Source organism: Tenrec ecaudatus, chromosome 10 (genome assembly GCF_050624435.1).
Source record: "Tenrec ecaudatus isolate mTenEca1 chromosome 10, mTenEca1.hap1, whole genome shotgun sequence".
NCBI lineage: Eukaryota > Metazoa > Chordata > Mammalia > Afrosoricida > Tenrecidae > Tenrec > Tenrec ecaudatus.
In genome coordinates, this window is record NC_134539.1 from 85,767,194 (window position 1) to 85,775,472 (window position 8,279).

The 8,279-nt window shown below is 48.0% G+C and overlaps 1 pseudogene; it reads right to left on the reverse strand.

The window, feature by feature from the left end:
- Positions 1–692: 692 nt before the first annotated feature.
- Positions 693–2,071, reverse strand: LOC142458078 (histone-binding protein RBBP4 pseudogene; annotated as a pseudogene).
- Between the last annotated feature and the right edge of the window lie 6,208 nt (positions 2,072–8,279).

Genomic DNA, 8,279 nt, shown 5'->3' on the forward strand with positions numbered 1-8,279 from the left:
TTTTTTTCATCCAAGATTAAGTTATTTTTAAAAACAAGTATCAGCTATCAATGCACTCTTCTCAACTTAACTGGACAGTCTTCCATGTTGTATAACTGGCAGGTTAAAAACATCTCCTTACAACTTGGTGGTCCCAAGTTACCAAAAAAAAAATCTAACAAAATGAAAACAACCATTTCACAGAAAGGAAAGAAAGAATATGCAATCTGTTTAAGAAATACACTAACAAGCAAAAATACATGGGAAAAGAGGAACATGAATAGTTTTGATTTGACTGAAGGAATGGAGAGACTGGGCTACTGGGAAGAGGTGCATCACGGCAAGTCAGGAGTGAAGATTCTGGAGTAGGACTCTCGAGCACTGGAACCTCCCCTGCTTCCTGAGTAAACATGACACCTTGCAGTATTATAGTTCATGGCTTAGACACCTACCTCACTTGGCTCTATTCCTTACCCACTCTAGCCTTGACTTAAATGAGTCAGAAAAACTTGGGATCAGAGCGTAAAAAGAAAAATAACCACATATATATTCCCCTTTTCGGTTTGTTTCTAGAGTTTGTTTCTAGGAAATTCCCAAAGAAAATTTATTAGAAGTCTGTAGTTGTGCTAAATCAAGTCTCCCAGTTGACATTTAGAAAGCCCCAGCTTGGGCTAAGAGCACTGCTGATGGTTCCTAAGAGGGGCAGCCAAACACAGTCTTTCATCTCAAAACCAGTGTTAAAAATCCATCTCTTGGTTGAGAGAAAAAAGGGGGAGCCTAACAATCACAAGTACAGAACATTTAGGACCCCTGTCCTTCCGGATCCACACTTCCTTCAGGGTCTTCATCATTATAAATGTTCTCTGCCATCTGCCACACTTGCATGATGTTATCTTCTGATACAGAACAAATCACCCAAGGTTCCTTGGGATTCCAGGAGAAGTCAGATATCTTGGCAGTGTGACCACCATGAATAAACAGCCACTCTGGTGGTCCATCTTCTGCATCTTCTGGGGATTGTTCCTCTCCAATTTTACTTAAGTCCCAGACATTCAGTCTGCGATCAGTACCACTGGAAGCCAAAGTGGTTTCATTGTGAGGCGACCACTGAACCTGGAATATTTCATCCTTAAGTGATTCAAAGGAATGCAACTTGAGTTTCAGATTTCTTAGATCCCACAAAGCAACAGTCTTGTCAGCTGATCCTGTGGCAAGAATGAATTCACTATAAGAGTTGAAAGAAAGGCAGTTCACTTCAGCAGTGTGAGCATCAACGGAGTGGCTTGGTTTGGAAGTATTGTTTGAACGAGTATCCCAGATCATGAGCTTCTGATCATCAGCAACCGACCCAAACCGAGACTCATGAAGTAGATGCCAGGAAACATCTTCCACTACTGCAGTATGTCCAGTACAGATGGTTTTTGCATCCACCACCTTTCCTTCCTTTGGAACAGCACTGATGTCCCACAGGCAGATGGTATGGTCATCTGAAGCACTAAGCAGGTGCCCGCTGAGATTGGGGTTCCACGGAAGTCCATAGCCTTCCTTCTGATGTCCGCGGAGACGCAAGTCTGGGTTACACTCTCCAGAAGGGTCTGGTTTCAAAGGATGTTTTGTGTAGTCAAAAACAAGAACATCACTGGATGGCGTCTTGGTGGCAATGATGCAAGGGTTCTGGGGCATGTAACGGGCCCGGTTTACTTCTCCTTCATGGTTGATCTTGATTTCTATTTCAATCTTGCCACTGACAGAGCCCAAACCTCCAAATTGTCCTTTCTCACTGTCGTAGTGCGAGGCATCAAACTGAGTGTCATCACTAGGGAGCTGCACACTGGCTATCACAAGGTGGTTTTGCTCATCGATGTATGTGTGCCCAAGACAAGCCGATGGATGCTGAAATCCCTCCCTTCTGGTCTGGCTACTTCTGGAAGCCACTGTGCAGTTAGGCTGGGCCACTCCAGAGCATGGGTCATCACCAAATCGTAAAGAAAGGGGTGTTCTTTTTCCATATTTTGTACTCCTCGTTAATCACGTGTTCTTTCACAGCGTCATCAAAGGCTGCTTCCTTGTCGGCCATGGCGGGCAGTCAGACTGGAGCGCCGGGAGGGAGCTGCAAGGAGAGCGGTGCGGGCGCCAGGTTCTATTCTTAATGATATACTGCTAAGGGTCATCTAATCAGTCCTGGCTCATAGTGACCCCGACCCTACATAGCACAGAATGAAACATGGCCTGGCCCCGTGCCAGCCTCACAATCACTACTGTGGTCAGGCCCATGGTGTAGCCACTAGGTCAATCCATCGTAGCTCCTTTTTGCTTCCTCTTTTGGACTGACCCACTACTTTACCAAGCACAATGGCCTTTCCCAACGACAGTGCCTCCCGATGACGTTCTCACGTATGTGAGACGGTGTGGCACCATCTTCCCTTCTACGGTGAGTCCTGGCTCTGCTTCTTCCAACACCAGGTGTCTGTTCTCCCAGCAGTCAGAATGGAGGATTCTCTGCCACGACCAGAAGGCAAAGGGATCAACTCCTTCTTTAGTCTTCCTTGGTCACTGGCCAGCATTCATCTACATGTGAGGTGATGGAAAAGACGTGGTTTGGGTCAGGTGCATTTTTAGTGCGCCGAGTGATCCAAACCAAACTGAACTGAGTCGACTCCAACTCATAGTGATGACCCTGTAGGACAGAGTGGACCCTGTAGGACAGAGTGGACCCTGTAGGACAGAGTGGAACTACAGAGTGGATCCTTTATGTGGTTCTGAGATTGCAACTCTGTACGTGAGTAGAAAGCCCCATGTTTCTCCCTCGGAGCGGCTGGTCATTTCAAACTGCTGAACCTTGCAGTTAGCAGCCCAACATTTCACCATGACACCACCATGGCTCCTATTTCAAAGTGACATTTTTGGTTTTTAAAAATACTTGACAGATATCAGGCATCAAAGAACAAAAAAATCGTATCATTATGTGCTCACCTTCCTGATATGATTGCTGAAGACAAATGGGTACATAAGCAAATGTGGTGAAGAAAGCTGATGGTGCTCGGCTATCAAAAGATATAGCATCTTGGGTCTTAAAGATTTGAAGGTTAACAAGTGGCCATCTAGCTCAGAAGCAACAAAGCCCACATGGAAGAAGCACACCAGCCTCTGTGATCACGAGGTGTCGAAGGGATCAGAGATCAGGCATCAAAGAACAAACAAATCATATGATTGTGAATGAAAGGGAGTGCAGATTGGGGACCCAAGACCCATCTGTAAGCAACTGGACTTCCCTTACAGAAGGGTCACAGGGAGGCTGACAAGCCAGTCAGGGTGCAGGGTAACAAAGATGAAACATACAACTTTCCTCTATTTCTTAAATGCTTCCTCCCCCCACTTTCATGATCCCAGTTCTACCTTACAAACCTGGCTAGATGAGATGATGTACATTGGTACAGCTAGAAACTGGACACACTATATATGTATATGTGTGTGTGTGTGTATATATATATATATATATCCCATAGTGAATGAAGGGGGAAGTGCAGAGTGGAGACCCGAGGCCCAAGTGTCAACCACTGGAGATCCCCTCACAGAGGGGTTTAGGAGAGGAGATGGGTCAGTCAGGGTGCGAGGTAGTACCGATGAACACAGCTTTCCCCCAGATCCTGGATGCGTCCTCCCCCCAACTACCATGATCCGAATTCTGCCTTGCAGGGCTGGATAGGGCAGAGGTTGTACACTGGTACATATGAGGGCTGGGGGCACAGGGAATCCAGGGTGGACGATACCTTCAGGACCAGGGGTGTGAGGGGCGAGGCTGGGAGAGTGGAGGGTGAGTGGGTTGGAAAGGGGGAACTGATTACAAGGATCCACATGTGACCTCCTCCCTGGGAGATGGACGGCAGAGAAGAGGGGGAAGGGAGACTCTGGATAGGGCAAGATATGACAAAATAACAATCTGTGGATTATCAAGGGCTCATGAGGGAGGGGGTAGCGGGGAGGGAGAGGGAAAAAAGAGGACCTGATGCATAGGGCTTAAGTGGAGAGCAAATGCTTTGAGAGTGACTAGGGCAAAGAATGTGCGGATGTGCTTTATACAATTGATGTATGTATATGCATGGATTGTGATAAGAGTTGTATGAGCCCCTAATAAAATGTTTTAAAAAGGAGAAAAAAAAGAAACTGGACACACAGGGAATCCAGGACAGATGAATCCCTCAGGACCAGTCGTGAGTGTGGTGATACTGAGAGGGTGAAGGGAAGGTGGGGTAGAAAGGGGGAACCGATTACAAGAATCTACATATAACCTCCTCCCTGGGGGATGGACAACAGAAAAGTGGGTGAAGGGAGACTTCAGCAGTGTAAGATATGGCAAAATAGTAATAATTTATAAATTAACAAGGGTTAATGAGGGAGGGGTTGGGGGAGGGAGGGGGAAAATGAGGAGCTGCTATTAAGGGCTCAAGTAGAAAGCAAATGTGTTTTATTTCTTTAAAAAATCATTTTATTAGGGGCTTATACAACTCTTATCACAATCCAAACATACATCAATCGTGTAAAGCACACCTGTACATTCATTGCCTTCATCATTCTCAAAACATTTGTTCTCCACTTAAGCTCTTGGCATCAGGTCCTCATTTTTCCCCCTCCCTCCCCGCTCCCCCTCCCTCATGAGACCTTGATAATTTATAAATTATTATTTTGTCATATCTTGCTCTGTCCGGCGTCTCCCTTCACCCACTTTTCTGTTGTCCATCCCCCATGGAGGAGGTCACCTGTAGATTCTTGTAATTGGTTCCCCCTTTCCAACCCACTCACCCTCTGACAACAGATGTACAGATGTGCTTGACACAATGGATGGATGTATGGATTGTGATAAGAATTGTACAAGCCCCCAATAAAATGATTATAAAAAAAAAAGATGGTCCGCGACCTTCAGGGGGGACGCTGACTGCTATTGTTAGCTGCCTCCCAGGTCATGGCATCTCAGGCCTGGTCTCGTGTCCCCCCCAGGATCTTCCGTGGATCCGCTTGTGGTCCACAGGGTCTTCACTGGCTGATCTACAGAAGCCGATCTCCAAGCTTTTCTTCCTAGCCCATGTTGGTCTGGAAGCTCCGCTGACAAGTACATGCCGGTGTCATCATTGTAATGCACACCTCCTCTAACGGATGCGTGGTGGCTGCACATGAGATGGATTGGCTGGGAATGGAACTCTCCTGAGCCACCCCCGCCCATACACGGTCTGAATTTGGGGTCGGTCCACTCCTAGAGGACAAGGGCACACTCTCCATACCTGCAAGCAGGGCTCTTCCCAGTCTCAGTTCTCAGGGCGACACCAGAGGCCTTCTCACCCATTCCCTAACGTTTTAGCCAGAGTGAACCGCGGGCCATCGCAGGCGAAGGAGCTGAGGTAAGGCTGATACTCTAGCGGGTGTTTTTTTTTTTTTAATTGTTTTATTAGGGGCTCATACAACTCTTATCACAATCCATACATACATCAATCGTGTAAAGCACATTTATACATCCATTGCCCTCATCATTCTCAAAACATTTCTCTCCACCTAAGGCCCTGGCATCAGCTCCTCATCTTTACCCTCCCTCCATGCACCCCCTTCCCTCATGAACCCTTGATAATTTATAAGTTACTATTTTGTCATATCTTGCCCTGTCTGATGTCTCCCTTCACCTACTCTTCTCTTGTCCATCTCCTAGGGAGGAGATCACATGTAAGATCCCTATAATTGGTTCCCCCTTTCCAACCTATCCTCCCTCTACCCTCCCAGTATTGCCACTCTCACCACTGGTCCTGAAAGGATCATCTGCCCTGGATTCCCTGTGTGTCCAGTTCCTATCTGTACCAGTGTCCATCCTTTGGTCTAGTCAGATTTGCAAGGTAGAATTGGGATCATGATAGTGGGTGGGAGGAAGCATTTAGGAACCAGAGGAAAGTTGTGTGTTTCGTCACTGCTACATCGCGCCCTGACTGGCTCGTCTCCTCCTCTAGCAGTGTTCTTACTGTGCTCTCATCTTCTGGACGAACAGGAGCTGCCCAGGCAGGGGCCCGGTGTGCCAGAGCTTGGCCTTCAGCACCCTGCTCTGCACATGGAGATGTTATGGATTGAATTGTGTTCCCCCTAAAATATTTGCTGGAATTCTATCTCTAGGACGTGCAGATGTAATCCTGATTGGGTGTAGGGTTTTTGTTGTTGTGTTAGGCCGTATCACATCAGAAGACCAGATGAGACTCCAGTGAGAAGCCATGCTGGAACAGATACATGCCCCATGAGGATCCAAGGTACCAAGGGACACCAAGCTGGAATGGAAACGGCCAACACCTTGATTTAGACCACTAGCCATCAGAAATGTGCGAAAACAAAGACCTGTTTTTCAACCCTCTTTGTGATTGAATTATTTTATGCTTTGTATCGGTTCTTGATACGCTGTGTTTTCAGTGACGGAAGGCATGCTGAAATAAAAAAAAAAAAGGAGGAAATATGTGGGACGCATTTGTCCCAAGCAGTCTCTGGTAGGAGACTTGATCAGGTGAGGCTCATTTCTTCAAATACACACAGCTCTACAGGTCCCCGCCAAGTGCCACCACTTACTGTAAGTGGGATAGCGGTTTCCCAAGGAATCTGAGAGGCTGAAAATGTTGCTGGCTGATACATGCTCCACAGGTCATGGAAGGGTTAAAGCCACCCACTTGTGGTTACTGTAGCACTGAGAAAGTAAGTCAAGAGACTTAACGAGAAACATCGTTGGGGCTGAGGGTTCCAGAGCAGAGCCCGAGTGATCAGCCCTCAGATGGCGCAAGATGAGAAGCAGACGTCTCTGGAGACCTGCTGGCCGATGGAAAGCCTTGTACATAAAGCAGCGTAACTCCAGCCTGGAGTCCGGGAAAGAGGTTTCGATGGGCAAGATGGGCTAAGGGAGGGGTGTGATTTCCATGACCGGGAGCGAGTCCCTTAGAAGCATGGACTCTTGAGCTGCCTCAGAGAGAGTGAGATGGGTCTCCATGGCTTTCCACTCTCCGTTGGCTGCCAAGTGCTGTTTGGGGGCTGTGCATATGACATGGCGTCTGTGACTGATGGGGTTGTTGTGGGCGGGGGAGGGTTAACCAATATGCACAGCCTGGATGTTCACAGTAAGCCTGTATGCAGGCGCTTCACTGTGTTTACCTACCGAGCGTTGAAGGAGCTCTCCTCAGGGTACTCACTGCAAGGTCGTCAGTTCAAGCCACCAGTGACTTTGAGGGAGAGCGAGGGACTTTCTACTCCCCTGAAGAAGCACAGGGGCAGTTCTCCTCTGTCCCAAGGAGTCACAATCAGTCTGAATCGACTCCACGGCAGTGACTGACCAACTTGGGATGTGTTGAACCTCGGGTGATGTTGTTTGCTACAGATTGGTAAGCGCACCTAAGTCCACGCCAACCTTCGTGACTGCGAAATCCATTCCTGTTTGTTGGCATGGCTGTCACAACCGAGGCCCTACATCCTCACCCCCCTCATCGCCTGAGTGGTAATTACATAATCTGGTGTCAATTTGAGACTTGAGAGGATTAAGAGTGAGGGGGTGGAGTCTAGTCTATCAATCTGGTCATAGCCAATGAGGCCTCTGTGTGGGTGTGGCCTTCTCCTGAAGCTCCTGGGAACTCCTGTATTTCCTCTTTGGAGCTGGGAGACAATTCCCCCTCTCTGCTCACTCCCTGAGAGACGCTCTACTGACAAGACACCTGGCGCTATGCCCTGGGAGCTGGAGAAGCCACATGGGCCTACCCTGATGCAACCAGACCTCTGGAGCCAGAGAAGCCATGTGGAGACCCCTGCCAGTGCTAAGATGCTTACAACGCCACTGGATCCAGAAGACTTCCAACCCACTGGCCTGTGATCGTCCTGCATTCAGCATCATTGCACGTGTTTCGTGAGTCTGAAGATAGATTGGTACCGGACATATGGGCTAATATTGAACTAAGGACTTGATCTGGACTGGGCTGGGATGTTTTCTCTACATTCACTTGTTATTGTATATAACCCTTTCTTATACACCTATGATTGCCTGTGGATTTGTTTCTCTAGTTTACCCGGACTAACACAGCCTACCTGATATAGTTGCTTCCTCCACGCACTCAGAATGTTCAATCAGAAGAGCTCATCTGCTTCCTTGGTGAACGAGGTGCTGTGGTACGGAGAGGGGTCCCTGTGTGATGCAGCGGGTTGGGTGCTGGGCTACTAACCCCAAGGCTGGAGGTGTGAGCCCACCCAGAGGCTCCTTGGCAGGACGGCCTGAGGTCTACTTCTGAAAGAGGGCTGTCTTGAGG